This window comes from Manis javanica, chromosome 6 (genome assembly GCF_040802235.1).
Source record: "Manis javanica isolate MJ-LG chromosome 6, MJ_LKY, whole genome shotgun sequence".
Lineage (NCBI taxonomy): Eukaryota > Metazoa > Chordata > Mammalia > Pholidota > Manidae > Manis > Manis javanica.
The window spans coordinates 106,550,364-106,568,682 of NC_133161.1; the positions used below are offsets into that span (position 1 = coordinate 106,550,364).

The window sequence follows — 18,319 nt, forward strand, 5'->3', positions numbered from 1 at the left end:
TTTGGAACAAATTTGTCAATCTGAATTTTTCCCCAGATTTGGTCACACTCACAGCACAGCTGATGCGGCTGTGTCCCTCCCAAATCTTGGGAACTCATCCTCTTGAACATGATTGCAGTGGGCTGCTTGAAGCTCACGTTTCCTCTGTGGAGAGCACGTGGGGACAGAGGCAGCCGAGTGGTGAGGTTGGCGGGGGCTGTCACCGTGCACCGCAGCTGCCGTCTCTGGCGAGCTCCACGCCACACGATGTACTCTGGGATTGGAATGCTTTATTTTCTTCAGTTAGTTTGTAAATAGGATTGTACAAAAATCCATGCAAATCAACTCTCCAGATCAGAATTTGCAGAGCTAAAAAGACCATGAAATTGGATAGGCCAGCTTTCAGTTGGTTGTGGGTATGACAGTATAACTGTATGACAGCCCTTTAAAAAGAGACAAGCAAGCACATTCATGATAATTCCCGTTAAACTGGAAATGCCCAGTCCTGTTACCCTGTTACCTCAGCTAATTGTCTTTGTCACTTGTCCGGCCCAGCCATTACCCGTTAGTAATTAATTGTGAATGGGGCATTTTATATTAAGACATCTGATTTAAGGAACTGCTGCTGTTTATTATGATACTCTATTAACATTTTTAGTCATCTTGAAATAAATTAAAAACCAAACTACAGGTGAGCTTTGTTAGGTTTTGAGGTGACATACCTAGCTGGAAGTCTGAATCAAAATGTGATTCTTATCATAATTGAATCAGTAACATAAATTGTAATAAATGTTTAATGTCCTTAAGACCCTAGAAGGACTTGTAAGTTCTTTCAATCTAAGGGGCACTATGAGGCAGTTTTGTTTTCAAAGCTCAGGGCCCCCAGTGAAGGCTGGTGCATTGTTTAGAGGGAAATCCAATAACTACTGTGCTTATTCAGTTTGATTAAAATTTTCAGAATATTGTGTGGCCTAAACTTAGGAATGCAGTGTCAAGAGAATAATTCTCCTTCTTATCCCTATCATCTGGTGCATCTGTTTTCATGCACACCCTTCCACACACACACCAGCGGGAAACAACCAAACACACACACTACACATGCCCTTACCTTCAGCTCTTTCCTCTGTACAAACTTTCCAAAGCACATCTCAGTAAGACCTACTTAATACTCACCCTCACTTCTTCCAGCAGTCTCCCCTGCAAAGACGTAATTTCTTCTCCTTTGAATTTCATTTGTAGAGTACACAACCCATTCATTCTTGAAGAAGAGTTATTTGTATATATTCGTCACTCCTTTACTGTAGTATAATGCCCATAGAGCTCTGAGCACCCCCTTACTCACTCTGGACCTTGGTAATGCCTGTCACCCCATTGCTGGCATTGTCCTGTAGCCTGTCAATAAACAGATGATGAATAAAACAGTGAGAGAATGAGGGAAATTGACTAGCAGCCAAGGATGTGAAACTTCTCTGCTCCAGTGTTTGAAAACTGAATTCACTACCTTCATAGGACATACAAAAACAGAATGAAAATTTTACAAAAACCCATGTTAATACTGTATGTCAGTACGGTTGTTGACCAATACCCATGGAGTAATGGAGGAGTGGTAAATCATTTTATGTCTTGGTGAGATCAATTACAGATGACTATTTGGACTCAAAAAGTTCCAGAGAAGATGCTTGGATTAGATTGTCATCCTTTGTAAATCTAGGTGAAAACTGGCCATTTAATATTCTGTGGGTATTCTTAAAAAGATGCATCAGTGTGTACAGCATAGGGCCTGGGTCACATGGAAATTCCCTGATAGTTGTTGAAATAAATTTCAGCATAAAAGTTAATATTAAGACTGAAATTCTTTTCCTGGGTGGTTAAAGTAGTAAGTAACTATTACATACAATGTAAGTTGTCATACAACATCATTGCTAAATTTTCTGATCTTGGTCTTGTCATGTGCATAAAAAGTAGAAATTTGTCTTTTGTATTTTTTTCTCTAAAAGTGAAAAGCATGTTAATGTCTCATGCCATGCCACACACTGCCAAGTCTAATATGTAGAGTTCTTATGCATGAAATGATGTAACTAAATGGAGAATTGTTGACTTCTGAGGGGAATGAGCCCAGGGTAACCAGGCCAGGGCAGTGTTCAGACTAAAAGGTGGAGGCCTGCCAGAGAGGTGGAAAACAGTCCTGAGCTGGAACACCAGGTCCCTCCGGAGAACTCCGGGAGCCACGGAGACGGGCTGGAGTCATTAGACGCTCGTAAAGAAGCCTGGGAGAGGTGCTCTGGATGCGGCCTCTGCTTTTCTTTTTAACTATGGCAGAGACAGAGCTGGACATTGTCCCCTGGGCTGGGGCAGGGCAGGCTCCGACGCCCTTGGGATCTGTTTTGTCTGGCCCACGAGGCTTCGCACAATTATAATGATTCTCCAGGTCTGTGCTATCGAGCTGAGCCCACAGCCGAGGGGTGGAAGGTTCGGAGGCAGGCACCTTAGACGCCTCTCCTGGGGTGAAGTACCCAGTGGGCCTGGCTTTCCTTCCGTGGAGGACAGTGAGGCTAGGCCGCTTCTGTTTTCCCCTGGCTTTCTAGAAACTTTGGAGTGTTTACACTTTTCACCTTCGTGATATGTTCCTGTCCCTGAACATTCAATGCCTGTGGGTGTGTGCGCAGAGAAGGGAGGGGACCAGGGGGACAGCCCTGGGGGCCTAGGGTGGGAGTGCGGAATGGGACCCTGCCCTCCATGGCCCACCCTTGCCCTAAGCTCACCCCGGTGCAGAAAGGCTCCTCTTTACAGCTGTGCCTGGGTGCCCACTGTCTCCAGAGGCACCACGCACATAGAAAAATACCTTGTTACCTTATTTTCCATGATATTTAGAATATATCATGGTTGTAATAGGCCAGGTAATGCTTAAGGTGTGAGGGGTTTTATAAGCTCCCTGCTGCCTACCTCCAATCTGACCACCCTGAGGACGACTGTTTCTGCATGCTGTGATGTGTACCCACCTGAGGACTTGTCAGGCTGGGGACGTGTTGATGGTGCAGTTGATGAGGATCTAGGTCAGGAAATGCCAGGGGCGGCCCCTGTGCTAAGAGCTCGGCCGGGAATAGGTCCACACCTGGGCTCGGCTCAGGACAGAGGTCCGGCGGCCTGTGGGCAGTCGCAGGTCTCTGGACCCCCAGCTATCTCCTCTGTCTACTCCATCTCCTGCACTGTCTCCATGGAGGCGTCTTGCATGCTCCAAGCTCAGGGCTCTGGCAGTCCCCCTTTGCCCACCACCCACTGCCAGGCAGGGTCCTCAGGTTCTGTTTGATCTCAGAAGGGCCAAAAAAGATCAGTTCAGCACAGCAGCTCCTCACTCCCTCCTGCCCTGAGGGACAGGTGCCAGGAGGCAGCAGCCAGCCAGGGCTCAGGCAGGGAGCTGAGACACACCCGTGGGAAGGCCGGGGTCCCGGACACTCACGGGCTGAGACGAGCAACCAGGCAGGGTCTGCAAGGGGCCAGCCAGGACCTGCGTGTGGGGAGCCCAGGCAGGTGAGGGAGTGGGTGCACTGGAGAAGTGGCTGTGCAGGCAGGCAGGTGGGCACTGAGCTACAGGAGTGTGGCCGACCGGAAAGGTGGAAGGAATCCGTTGTGCACTGGAGATCGGTATAGTGCTGTGTGTCCGCTGTAGGTCAATTTAAAAAAAAAAAAGGAAAATCTAAGATAGAAGGAGCTCTACTGGTGCTATTTATGTGCTGAAAATTATTGGAGCAGATAAACTGCAGATGTTGGGATCGTATGTTTCACTGTATTCACCCCAAAGCTGTGTTCTTCCTATCCTTTTCCCTCCCGGGGCCAGGACCAGGCTAATGAGGGAGGCAGGCATTGGATCCTGTCTGCATTGGTTCATCAGGGACTTTATTATGTTAATTTAGATTTTTTCAATTTTTGCCATAAATGTTATTTATCCTGATTACAGGGTCTTTGGTGCCCCCTTAGATTTTATGAGCAAGGAAGAGGCCCTGCTTGCTTCTCCTTTTGTCATTGACCTTTAGCGCCTTAAAAACCTGAGGACAGAAGGAAAATCAGTGACTTGTGAGGAAGGAGACCGCTGCCCCTGCCGCACCCCAGGGTATTTTGTGTATTTTGAGAATTCTTTATATAATCTGTACATGAGTTCTTTGTCAGACACGCGGTTTGCAAATATTTACTCCCAGCCTGTAGCTTGTCTTTCAATCCATTAACAGGTCTTTTGCTGAGCAAAAGTTTTAAATTATGAACCCAATTTATCACTTTTTTTTTTATAGGTCATGCTTTTGGAGTCATGTCTAAGGACTTTGCATCAGAGTCCAAATCCTGAAGGTTCTCTTATGTTGTCAGCTAAAAGTTTCATAGTTGTGTTTTAGACTTAAATCTCTGATCCATTTTGAGTTAATTAATATTTGTAGAATGTGTGAGGTTTAGGTGGGCTTTCAAATTTTTGCCTCTGATGTCTGACTTCTCCTGCGCCATTTGTAGAAAAGCCTCTACCTGGTTTCAAGACTTATATTGTACCTGTAAATAATGAGGATCTCCTGTCTCTGTTTTGTTTTTAATGTCAGTCACTGGAATAGGGATGTGGTGAGGACAAATGTGGGACATTCCTCACTGAACTATGACCTAAGAGTGACCTAGTGACATCAAGCATGTATCGGGAAGTCCGTGTGCCAGTGGTGATGATAAGGCTCCCCTTTAGTCACTACACTTCTGCAAAAGGTGCATGCCGCAGAGTGAAAGCTTAGTTCTGAATTTTAAATGCTGAAAGGCACACCTAATCGCCACATTTATGTCAAAGGTAGAATTTTTACTCAGGTAAAGCAACAGCAATTTAATTTGAACAGATGTCATTTTTTTTTTTTTTGAGAGGGCATCTCTCATATTTATTGATCAAATGGTTGTTAACAACAATAAAATTCTGTACAGGGGACTAAATGCACAATCATTAATCAACCCTAAGCCTAATTCTCAACAGTCTCCAATCTTCTGAAGCATAACGAACAAGTTCTTACATGGTGAACGAATTCTTACATAGTGAATAAGTTCTTACATGGTGAACAGTACAAGGGCATTCATCACAGAAACTTTCAGTTTTGATCACGCATTATGAATTATAAAAAATCAGGTCAGATATGAATATTCGTTTGATTTTTATACTTGATTTATATGTGGATCCCACATTTCTCCTTTTATTATTATTATTATTTTTATTTTTAATAAAATGCTGAAGTGGTAGGTAGATGCAAGATAAAGGTAGAAAACATAGTTTAGTGTTGTAAGAGAGCAAATGTAGATGATCAGGTGTGTGCCTATGGACTAAGTATTAATCCAAGCTAGACAAGGGCAGCAAAACATCCACGGATGCCGAACATTTCTCTCAAAACAGGGGGGGTGAGGTTCTGAGCCTCACCTCTGTTGATCCCCAATTTCTCACCTGATGGCCCCCCTGCAACTGTGCCTGTCTTAGGTTGTTCCTCCCTTGAGGAATCTTACCCGTCTCTGGCTAACCAGTCATCTTCCGGGGCCATACAGGGAAATGTAAAGTTGGTAAGTGAGAGAGAAGCCATATTGTTTGAAAAGGTTAGCTTTTTACTTCTTTGCAGATTTATCCCCTGTGGCTTCTATGCCCAGCACTTGTCTCGAGGTATCTTTACCACCTGGAGGAATTATGATACTTGGTAAATTCGATATGAGGCACAAATTCTATTTAAGGGTTGTAATTAGGAAGGAAGAAGAAAAGCTATAGAGGTAGCATATGGAAGAAAACATGGGAGGATTGATTATTTCTTTGACATATCTTCTTGTAGAGTACCTTAAGCATGTATAGGTTTTAAACTACTAACTAACTTGCGCTCACATATTAACATAATAGGAATACGGTGACATAAACAAAGCAAATCTATAATTACCATCCATCTCCAGTGAAGCCAAGAAAACCATTTAGGCACCCTAGGCATTTGTGAAAATTTGTCTATGATATGATGGATATTGTCCAACTGTACGTGAACAGTCTGAGAGAATCAGACAAATTAAAGCAGCCCATTTCTGGGATCTGTTAACATCCCATATGTTCTTTTAACCGTAGATAGTCTATAGTCATAAGATTTTGGAGTGCTACAACTTGCACCCCTCCCAACTCCTGGTTGAGTTCCAACAGTACAGATCCGGTCAAATTCGTTGTCTCACTGTATGCACATGCCAGCCTAGACATCTCCCTCCTCATTCCAATGGCAAGTCCAGGAAATGGTGGGGTGGATGCAGCCACAACCGCAGCATCGTCCGGATCCCTGTGGAGGCTTTTTGATGATCATCCCCCTGGCACAAGTCCTCCAGAGAGTGCTGATGCCGGAAGCTCCTCCTCATATCGTATCTTGGTTCATTTTCTGGGTAGCCAAGCTAGGCCTTGATCTTCTGCATAGAAACAAACAGACCCTTTGCCCACACTTTGACATGCCCTCTATACCACTGTGTAGAACTCATTGGAGGTCAGCACACAGGAACTGCTTTTTTTTTTTTTTTTATTAAGAGAAAGGAATATTATCAGAAAAGAGTACCTCCGTAGCTGATCATCTGACACCCTTTAAGTGATCAACATTAAGGATATTTTAAGCATGCGTTGATCTTTGATTTACCAATGGTTTTATCCTATCAAGGAGTAATCCCCCTTTTCTTTCCTTCTTTCTTTCTTTTTTTTTTTTAATCTTTAATCTACACTTACATGAAGAATACTATGTTTACTATGCTCTCCCCTATATCAGGTCCCCCTAAAAACCACATTACGGTTACTGTCCATCAGCTTAGCAAAATGTTGTAGAATCACTACTTGTCCTCTCTGTGTTGTACAGCCCACTCTCCCCTTTCTCCCTCCCCACCCATGCATGCTAATCTTAATACCCCCCTTCTTCGCGCCCCGCCCCCCCCTTATCCCTCCCTGCCCACCCATCCTCCCCAGTCCCTTTCCCTTTGGTACCTGTTAGTCAATTTTTGGGTTCTGTAATTCCACTGCTGTTTTGTTCCTTCAGTTTTTCCTTTGTTCTTATACTCCTCAGATGAGTGAAATCATTTGGTATTTCTCTTTCTCCACTTGGCTTATTTCACTGAGCATAATATTCTCCAGCTCCATCCATGTTGCTGCAAATGGTTGGATTTTTCCACTTCTTATGGCTGAGTAGTATTCCATTGTGTACATGTACCACATCTTCTTTATCCAGTCATCTACCAAGGGACATTTAGGTTGCTTCCAATTCTTGGCTATTGTAAATAGTGCTGCAATAAACATAGGGGTGCATCTGTCTTTCTCAAACTTGATTGCTGCATTCTTAGGGTAAATTCCTAGAAGTGGAATTCCTGGGTCAAATGGTAGGTCTGTTTTGAGCATTTTGATGAACCTCCATACTGCTTTCCACAATGATTGAACTAATTTACATTCCCACCAGCAGTGTAGGAGGGTTCTCCTTTCTCCACAGCCTCGCCAACATTTGTTGTTGTTTGTCTTTTGGATGGCAGCTACCCTTACTGGTGTGAGGTGATACCTCATTGTAGTTTTAATTTGGATTTCTCTGATAATTAGCGATGTGGAGCATCTTTTCATGTGTCTCTTGGCCATCTGTATTTCTTTTTTAGAGAACTGTCTGTTCGGTTCCACTGCCCATTTTTTAATTGGGTTATTTGTTTTTTGTTTGTTGGGGTGTGTGAGCTCTTTATATATTCTGGACGTCAAGCCTTTATTGGATCTGTCATTTTCAAATATATTCTCCCATACTGTAGGGTTCCTTTTTGTTCTATTGATGGTGTCTTTTGCTGTACAGAAGCTTTTCAGCTTAATGTAGTCCCACTTGCTCATTTTTGCTGTTGTTTTCCTTGCCCAGGGAGATATGTTCAAGAAGAGGTCACTCATGTTTATGTCTAAGAGGTTTTTGCCTATGTTTTTTTCCAAGAGTTTAATGGTTTCATGACTTACATTCAGGTCTTTGATCCATTTTGAGTTTACCTTTGTATATGGGGTTAGACAATGTTCCAGTTTCATTCTCCTACATGTAGCTGTCCAGTTTTGCCAGCACCATCTGTTGAAGAGACTGTCATTTTGCCATTGTATGTCCATGGCTCCTTTATCAAATATTAATTGACCATATATGTTTGGGTTAATTTCTGGAGTCTCTAATCTGTTCCACTGGTCTGTGGCTCTGTTCTTGTGCCAGTACCAAATTGTGTTGGTTACTATGGCTTTGTAGTAGAGCTTGAAGTTGGGGAGTGAGATCCCCCTTACTTTATTCTTCTTTTTCAGGATTGCATTGGCTATTCGGGGTCTTTGGTGTTTCCATATGAATTTTTGAATTATTTGTTCCAATTCATTGAAGAATGTTGCTGGTAATTTGAAATGGATTTCATCAAATCTGTATATTGCTTTGGGCAGGATGGCCATTTTGACGATATTAATTCTTCCTAGCCATGAGCATGGGATGAGTTTCCATTTATTAGTGTCCCCTTTAATTTCTCTTAAGAGTGACTTGTAGTTTTCAGAGTATAAGTCTTTCACTTCCTTGGTTAGGTTTATTCCTAGGTATTTTATTCTTTTTGATCCAATGGTGAATGGAATTGTTTTCCTGATTTCTTTCTATTGGTTCATTGTTAGTGTATAGGAACGCTACAGATTTCTGTGTGTTAATTTTGTATCCTGCAACTTTGCTGTATTCCAGTATCAGTTCTAGTAGTTTTGGAGTGGAGTCTTTAGGGTTTTTTATGTACAATATCATATCATCTGCAAATAGTGACAGTTTAACTTCTTCTTTACCAATCTGGATTCCTTGTATTTCTTTGTTTTGTCTGATTGCCATGGCTAGGACCTCCAGTACTATGTTAAATAACAGTGGGGAGAGTGGGCATCCCTGTCTGGTTCCTGATCTCAGAGGAAATGCTTTCAGCTTCTAGCTGTTCACTATAATGTTGGCTGTGGGTTTATCATATATGGCCTTTATTATGTTGAGGCACTTGCCCTCTATTCCCATTTTGCTGAGAGTTTTTATCATGAATGGATGTTGAATTTTGTCAAATGCTTTTTCAGCATCTATGGAGATGATCATGTGGTTTTTGTCTTTCTTTTTGTTGATGTGGTGGATGATGTTGATGGATTTTCGAATATTGTACCATCCTTGCATCCCTGGGATGAACCCCACTTGGTCATGGTGTATGATCCTTTTGATATACTGTTGAATTCTGTTTGCTAATATTTTATTGAGTATTTTTGCATCTACATTCATCAGGGATATTGGTCTGTAATTTTCTTTTTTGGTGGGATCTTTGCCTGGTTTTGGTATTAGGGTGATATTGGCTTCATAGAATGAGTTTGGGAGTATTCCCTCCTCTTCTATTTTTTGGAAAACTTTAAGGAGAATGGGTATTATGTCTTCTCTGTGTGTCTGATAAAATTCCGACGTAAATCCGTCCGGCCCCGGGGTTTTGTTCTTGTGTAGTTTCTTGATTACCGTTTCAATTTCTTTGCTCGTAATTGGTTTGTATAACTTTTGTGTTTCTTCCTTGGTCAGTCTTGGGAGGTTGTATTTTTCTAGGAAGTTGTCCATTTCTTCTAGGTTTTCCAGCTTGTTGGCGTACAGGTTTTCATAGTAGTCTTTAAGAATTCTTTGTATTTCTGTGGAGTCTGTCGTGATTTTTCCATTCTCATTTCTGATTATGTTCATTTGTGTTGATTCTCTTTTTCTCTTAATAAGTTTGGCTAGGGGCTTTTCTATTTTGTTTATTTTCTCAGAGAACTAGCTCTTGGTTTCATTGATTTTTTCTATTTTTTAATTCTTCTCAATTTTGTTTATTTCTTCTCTGATCTCTATTATGTCCCTCCTTCTGCTGACTTTAGGCCTCATTTGTTCTTCTTTTTCCAGTTTCGATAATTGTGATGTTAGACTATTCATTTGGGATTGTTCTTCCTTCTTCAAGTGTGCCTGGATCGCCATATACTTTCCCCTTAGGACTGCTTTCGCTGTGTCCCACAGAAGTTGGGGCTTAGTGTTTTTGTTGTCATTTGTTTCTATATATTCCTTGATCTCTATTTTAATTTGTTCATTGATCCGTTGATTATTTAGGAGCATGTCGTTAAGCCTCCATGTGTTTGTGAGCCTTTTTGTTTTCTTTGTAGAATTTATTTCTACTTTTATACCTTTGTGGTCTGAAAAACTGGTTGGTTGAATTTCAATATTTTTTGATTTTGTGAGGCTTTTTTTATGGGCTAGTATGTGGTCTATTCTGGAGAATGTTCCATGTGCACTTGAGTAGAATGTATATCCTGTTGCTTTTGGATGTAGAGTTCTATAGATGTCTATTAGGTCCATCTGCACTATTGTGTTGTTCAGTGCTTCCGTGTCCTTACTTATTTTCTGCCCGTTGGATCTATCCTTCGGGGTGAGTGGTGTGTTGAAGTCTCCTAAAATGAATGCATTGCAGTCTATTTCCCTCTTTAGTTCTGTTAGTATTTGTTTCACATATGCTGGTGCTCCTCTATTGGGTGCATATATATTTAGAATGGTTATATCCTCTTGTTGGACTGAGCCTTTTATCATTATGTAGTGTCCTTCTTTATCTCTTGTTACTTTCTTTGTTTTGAAGTCTATTTTGTCTGATATTAGTACTGCAACCCCTGCTTTCTTCTCACTGTTGTTTGCCTGAAATAATGTTTTTCCATCCCTTGACTTTAAGTCTGTGCTTGTCTTTGGGTTTAAGGTGAGTTTCTTGTAAGCAGCATATAGATGGGTCTTGCTTTTTTATCCATTCTATTACTCTGTGTCTTTTGATTGGTGCATTAAGTCCATTTACATTTAGGGTGACTATTGAGAGATATGTACTTATTGCCATTGCAGGCTTTAGATTCGTGGTTACCAAAGGTTCAAGGTTAGCTTCTTTAGTATCTTACTGCCTAACTTAGCTCGCTTATTGAGCTGTTATATACACTGTCTGGAGATTCTTTTCTTCTCTCCCTTCTAATTCCTCCTCCTCCATTCTTCATATGTTGTGTGTTTTGTTCTGTGCTCTTTTTAGGGGTGCTCCCATCTAGAGCAGTCCCTGTAGGATGCCCTGTAGAGGTGGTTTGTGGGAAGCAAATTCCCTCAGCTTTTGCTTGTCTGGGAATTGTTTAATCCCCCCATCATAGTTAAATGATAGTCGTGCTGGATACAGTATCCTTGGTTCAAGGCCCTTCTGTTTCATTGCATTAAGTATATCATGCCATTCTCTTCTGGCCTGTAGGGTTTCTGTCGAGAAGTCTGATGTTAGCCTGATGGGTTTTCCTTTATAGGTGACCTTTTTCTCTCTAGCTGCCTTTAAAACTCTTTCTTTGTCCTTGATCCTTGCCATTTTAATTATTATGTGTCTTGGTGTTGTCCTCCTTGGATCCTTTCTGTTGGGGGTTCTGTGTAATTCTGTGGTCTGTTTGATTATTTCCTTCCCCAGTTTGGGGAAGTTTTCAGAAATTATTTCTTCAAAGAGACTTTCTATCCCTTTTCCTCTTTCTTCTTCTTCTGGTACCCCTATAATACGAATATTATTCCTTTTGGCTTGGTCACATAGTTCTCTTAGTGTTGTTTCATTCCTGGAGATCCTTTTATCTCTCTCTATGTCAGATTCTATGTGTTCCTGTTCTCTGGTTTCTATTCCTTCAATAGCCTCTTGCATCTTATCCATTCTGCTTATAAATCCTTCCAGGGATTGTTCCACTTCTGTGATCTCCTTCCTGATATCTGTGATCTCCTTCTAGACTTCATCCCATTGCTCTTGCATTTTTCTCTGTATCTCATCCCATTGCTCTTGCATTTTTGTCTGCATCTCTGTCAGCATGTTCATGATTTTTATTTTAAATTCTTTTTCAGGAGGACTGGTTAGGTCTGTCTCCTTCTCAGGTGTTGTCTCTGTGATCTTTGTCTGCCTGTAGTTTTGCCTTTTCATGGTGATAGAGATAGTTTGCAGAGCTGGTACAAGTGACTGCTGGAAGAGCTTCCCTTGTTGTTGGTTTGTGACCTTCCTCTCCTGGGATAATAGTGACCTCTAGTGGCTTATGCTTGTCAGCTGTGCGCAGACAGGGCTTCTGCTACCTGCCCATTTGCTGTGGAGTTTATCTCCGCTGTTGCCATGGGCGTGGCCTGGCTCGGGCTGCTCCTCCAAAATGGTGGAGCCCCGTTAGAGGGGGAGCGGCCGGGAGGCTATTTATCTCCATAAGGGGCCTCTGTGCTCCCTGTTGCCCAGCGGGTTAGAGTGCCCAGAGATCTCCAGATTCCCTGCCTCTGGTCTAAGTGTCCTGTCCTGCCCTTTAAGACTTCCAAAAAGCACTCTCCAAACCAAAACAACAACAGCAACAATGAAAGAGGTAAAAAGAAAAAAAAAGGAAAAAATGCGCGATTTTCTTTCTCAGGCGCTGGTCCCAGGGACCTGCCCACTGGTCCTGCCGCCCTGCCTCCCTAGCACTGAGGCCCCATCCCTCCAAGGCCTCCAAAAAACACTCGCCAAAAAAAAGGGAAAAATGCGCGACCCTCTCCATCCCCAGGTGCCGGTCCCAAGCACCCACTCACCCACCCTGCCGCCCTGCCTCCCTGGCACTGCAGTCCCTGTCCCCCTAAGGCCTCCAAAAAGCACTCGCCAAAAAGAAAGAAAGAAAAAAAGGGAGAAACGCGCGATTTTCTTTGTCCTCAGGCGCCGGTCCCAGGCATCCGCCCACCGGTCTTGCTGCCCTGCCTCCCTGGTATTGGGGTCCCCGTCCCTCCAAGGCTTCCAAAAAGCACTCGCCAAAAGAAAAAAAGGGAAAAACGTGCAATTTTCTTTGTCCTTAGGCACCGGCCCCAGGCACCCGCCCACCGGTCCCGCCCCCCTGCCTCCCTAGTATTGGGAAAAACGCGCGATTTTCTTTGTCCCCAGGTGCCGGTCTCAGGCACCCGCTCACCAGTCTTGCTGCCCTGTTTTGCTGGTATTGGGGTCCCTGTCCCTTTAAGGCTTCCAACAAGCACTCACCAAAAAGAAAAAAAAAAGGGGGGGAAAAATGCGTGATTTTCTCCGTCCTCAGGCGCCGGTCTCAGACAACTGCCCACCGGTCCCACCGCCCTGCCTCCCTGGCATCTGGGTCCCCGTCCCTTTAAGGCTTCCAAAAAGTACTCGCCAAAAAAAGAAAAAAAAAAGGGAAAAGCATGTGATATTCTTTGTCCTCAGGCGCCTGTCCCAGGCACCCGCTCACTGGTCCTTCTGCCCTGCCTCTGTAGCTCCGGGGTCCCTGTCCCTTTAAGGCTTCCAAAAAGCACTAGCCAAAAAAAAAAAAAAAACCGCTCCGGTTTCTTTCCACCAGCCTGGAGCCAGGGGGAGGGGCGCTCGGGTCCCGCCGTGCCGGGGCTTGTATCTTATCCCCTTTGCAAGGTGCTGGGTTCTTGCTGGTGTGGATGTGGTCTGAATGTTGTCCTGTATCCTCTGGTCTCTATTTTAGGAAGAGTTTTCTTTGTTATATTTTCATAGATCTATGTGTTTTTGGGAGGAGATTTCCACTGCTCTACTCATGCTGCCATCTTGGCTCCTTCTGTTAAATCACTTTTAAACCAAGTGGAGACCCCTGGTGGGTCTACAGATGATAACTAAAGACCAAGGAGAAAGAATCCTGTTCTTCCCCAAAGCATTACTTCTCATGAATCAGATTTGTGTTTTAGAAATATGTGAAATAGATAATGCAGTCACTATTAAAAGTCAAATGTACCAAGAAGTCTCAGGTGAAATGAAATGCCACTTCCTCGTGTCAATAGGCAGCATGTGGGACAGTCAGCCAGCTGCAGTGAGCACACAGCTTTTGTGAATACTAGGAAATGAGAGGTTAAACAGGTTGGCAAGATCAGGATCAGAAAACAGGGACCACGGTGAATGGAACAGAATTAGGAAATTTGTTAATAACAAAGTCAAGACAAAGCCAACTGCCAGGGTGGAGGAAAGCTGGTGTAACAAGTGTACCTATAAGAAATAGTTGGTTGACAGTGTAGCACAGAGAAGACTAGTGACTCTATAGCATTTTACTATGCTGATGGACAGTGACTGTAATGGGGTATGTGGGGGGGAAGTTCATAATGGTGGGAATCTAGTAACCACAGTGTTGCTCATGTGATTATACATTAATGATACCAAAACTAAAAAAAAAAAAAAAGGAATAGTTGGCTGAGTTTACTGTCATGAGGTAAGAGCTGAAACCGTGATGTCTTAACAGATCACTACCAGTGTCGTCTCCTAAAATAAGACGCACATCACTGTGCTTTTCCAGCCTGGGTTTTGGGGACTCCCAAGGCTGTGGTGGAGCCGGGTTCTCATCTGGACCTAGAAGTCCCCCTCAAGCTCACGTGGGTTGCTGACAGAATCCAGTTCCTGGGGGTTACAGGACTCAGGCTCACAGCTCCTGGCGCTTGCCCCTCCCTGTAGCCCTTTCCCAGAAGGGCTGTGTGCTGCTCCACTGCCAAAGCATCTCCCTGCCAGGAAGGGCACAGCCATTTGTTAAGAGCTTTTACCTGATCAAGTCAGGCCCACCCAGGATACTGACCTTTAGATCTGGGACCTTAATGCTTCTGCAGAATCCCTTCATCTTTGCTGTATAGCTTAATCACAAGAATGATACCCACCATGCATTTGGGTCTAGCTGCATTAAGGGATAAGCAAGAGCTATAAAGCTGGATAAGCTCAAGCTGATTAGAAATTCCCACTTCCAAGGCTGCACTGGGGACTGGTGTTTGCAAAGTGGAGCAGGCCAGAGGGTGGGGAAGGCCCTGGAAGAGTCATGGTGACAGATGGAGATGGACTGGGGATGTTTTTCTGGGAGAAAACTAAGGGAGGGTATAATAGTTGTCTTCAAATGTTTGAAGGACAGTTCCTGGAAAGGGGAGTTTGACCCAGTGATGTTCTGGTGTTCAGAGAGGGGTGATGTTACATTCTGAGGCAATCATTCAGGCCCCAGCACACGCCTGCCACATTTTTTCCTGGCTCCCCATTTCAGTCATCTGAATTCCAGAGGAGTATGGTCTATCCGTAATCTTTAGTGATCAGACATTTTGTGGACATTCAGTAAACAGGGAAATAGCTGGAATGACCTACTAAAGGGGATGCTCCAGTCAAAGGGCAGCATCTTCTTCCCCTCACGATTCCTCTGGACCCTCAAACAGTCATTTAGCAGCGGAGGGTCAGGACTCTAGAAGACTTCAAACATTTTTTATGCCTAAGTGGATAACAGTCAGCCTGCCTTGAATAAAACAGGTATTTTGTACTTAGTCATGTAAAGTGCACATACCAGACTGATGGCAGTGCTAATGGCCACATTACCAGTGGTATTGCCTGCATTGCCTGAGGCACCAAGCTGACATTTGGCCACCCCTTTACCACTGCAGTCAGGCAAATGCTTTACTATTACAAAAGCCCAAGCCATTCCTGTCTTTAAGTCTTTTGAATGCCTTTGTTTTTCCCTGGGACTGAACTGGTGCAGTGGAAGTGCCTGAGAGGCACTGGCTTTAAATCCCAGATCTGCCATGTGCTCCTTGACCCCTTGACATCTTACTAAGCCCACTATCTTCTCTGTAAAATGGGGACAGTTCTTATCTCTAAAGGAACAGAAGAATAAGGTACATCGTACTTCATAAATAGTATTTCTTGTACTTTCTGAAAATTACCTCTAGTAACTGGACAAGAAGCCTGGAGTATTTAGAAATTTAGTTTCAACCATACCATAAAGTCAATAGTGTGAAATTCTACTAAATAAGATTTGCTAAAGATCAGGGCAGAGAAAAGAATTGACATTTAGGGTGTACTTCTGTCTCCTGGCACAATGCTGAAGTCTTTACACATCACCTCCCTTAATTCTCACATCAACTTTCTAGTCCAGAAATAAGGAAACGGGTTACTCATGGTCCCAAGCAGACACAGTGGCAGAGTAGCATTCAAGCCCAAGCATATTTGACTCCATGTTTCATCAGTTAAACATGCCGACCTAGATTGGACAATACTCAGGACTCGTATGGGACCGTCACTCCTGCGCCCGAAGAGATGGCCCTCCCCTACCAGTAACTTCCTTTAAGTCTCCCACATAGTTTAAGGTCATTATTAATAGTGTCATAATAGCTGCCGCTCATGAAGTGCTGTCCCTCTGCCAGCCCCTGTGCTGAGGAATTTTTATGAATTATCTATTTTCCCTGCTTAATGTGACCATTTTACAGTTAAGGAAAGTGAAGCTCAAAGAGACTGAATAATTTGCCCCAATTCACACAGTGGTCAGTGTAAGAGTCAGGGGCTTCCATCCCAAAATGTTCTTAAGGTCCTAAAACAGATTGTACGATTTAAAGAACGAACAAAAAAGGTGGGCTGTGGCAACCCAGAAAAGTGAGATTATTTCTCTCCTTTGGAGGAAAAAGGAGCATGGAAAGACACATCCCTGCGGTGGGGAAAGAGTAAGGCTCTGGCTTTGCTGAGCCAGTTCTTTCCTGGCAGCATCTTGGAATTAAACCAACTGCATCAGAGTTTTCTGTTTTAATATGAGCTGCAGGCAACTTTTTTCTTTGCTGCTTTCTCCTCTCTCCTCTTTCTTTGGCCTTGTTAACTATGCCCTTGTCCTGGCTGCCATGTGGCCCACAGTCCACACGCTGTTCCTGTGGGCGGGGGCTGAGCAGCAGGCGGCTGCCGAGCCGTGCAGGGGCAGTAGCTGCAGGTCCAGGGACACGTGGGGTGTGGTGATGGCCCAGGAGAGAACACAGCTTTTTATTTTCCCTTGTACGCCATGAATCAGTCTCCACCTCCCTCTGCTCCCTGTCCCTCCTTCTGTCCATGTCCCCTGCATGCTTGCATTCTCTGTACACAATACTATCCTAATATTTCTCTTCTCTGCAGGCAGGAAATGAGAAGCCCATTTTTTTTAGAGCCATTGAGGAAGTCATCCAGAGTTATAATGGTCCATTATCTACTGGCCAGCGTTTACTTAGGCTCTCATTACTTCCAACGCACACACTTGAAATGAGGAAAAATAATCCCCCCCTGCCAAGAGTGCGCTATTTAGGCCTGACCGCAAATGCTCAGATGCTGCACCGTGTTTCAGCGGGTACTCGAAGTCAACAAAAATTGTGTCGTGCCACCCAGCACAGCACTTCATGTTAACACTGTTTTATGTCCATTTTAAGAAGTTTCTCAACTATTTTTAAATCTGTGCTCTGAGCAAGCACTCACAGTCCCTTTTTTAAACTCAGCTTTTGTTTAATCGGTACCAGCAATGGCATTTATAAAAAAATGCATATTCTTAGGTCCTGCCTGGTGCTCCTAAGTGAGATTGTGGGAGGGTAGGTCCCAGGAATGTTCATTCTAAGAGTCTGGTTCTGTGCACCCAGAACAGGAAGAGTTCTTGCTTTAGCAAAATGTGGCTTGTGCCTGAAGCATGTAAGACATTTAAAAGGCATGGCAAGATGTATTTTATTGGCACCAAGGATTTATGGCTTTCATCAGGAGCATTACTACAAGTACAAACTTTGAAGGAAAAACAGAAGAGCCCCATTTTCTCTTTTGTGCCTTTTGTGCCTTTTGTGATGTGAGGGGTCAGAAGCCCACCTGCTGGGTTTCCTAGTGTGTGAACCGGTGCACCCAGTTTAGACCCAGGCCTCTTGGCCATGCTCTCATCAAGGATGTGGGAAGGGCTGGCCATGAATAAGGGCTTACAGGAACCTGTGCAGGTGAGCAGGGAACATTCCAGTACCTGGTGCGCAACACCCTTTCCCACCCAGCCCCTCCTCCGTGTGCTGCAGGTTACAGGAACTTGCCATAGAAGCTTTGGACTTCTGAGTCCCTTAATCAGAGGGAGCAAAGGGAATGTGTATTGGCAGCTGATGGAGGTGCCCCTCTGGGAATGGATAGAAGAAGGCAGTGGCCCTCCCTCAGATCCTGATGAAATGCAGGAGATTAGAAGCTCTGCTACATCCTTGGCACTTTTCACACCTGCCTAGTGCCCATTCTTCTCCCACCTGTACCCACAAAGCCTGAGAGGCACAGAAAGAAACAGCATGCTTGCCTCCAATCCAAGGAAAAGAAAACCTGTTTGCAGACTTTGTGCCCCAGTTCCACCTGACCCTGCCCTGAAGGTGGGACCAAATCAGGGGAGGTTCCCTTGGCACAAAGGGTCCCATGACGGAGCCCAAAACCCAGTCTGTAAAAATGAAAACAGATGCAGGAAATGTGTCCAGGACTTCTTCATGAGCCAGAACAAGGGTGCATCTAACACCCTCACTGGAAATTTAACTTCACAACCATGGCTTCCCCATGCACTTCCCTGTGAAGCCCTGGCCATGCTCTG

General features: G+C 43.9%; 1 protein-coding gene across 2 annotated transcripts in view; it reads left to right on the plus strand.

Moving 5' to 3' along the window:
* Positions 1-18,319, plus strand: part of EGFR (epidermal growth factor receptor) — a 205,753-nt gene that overhangs the window by 55,535 nt on the left and 131,899 nt on the right. The window lies entirely within an intron of this gene.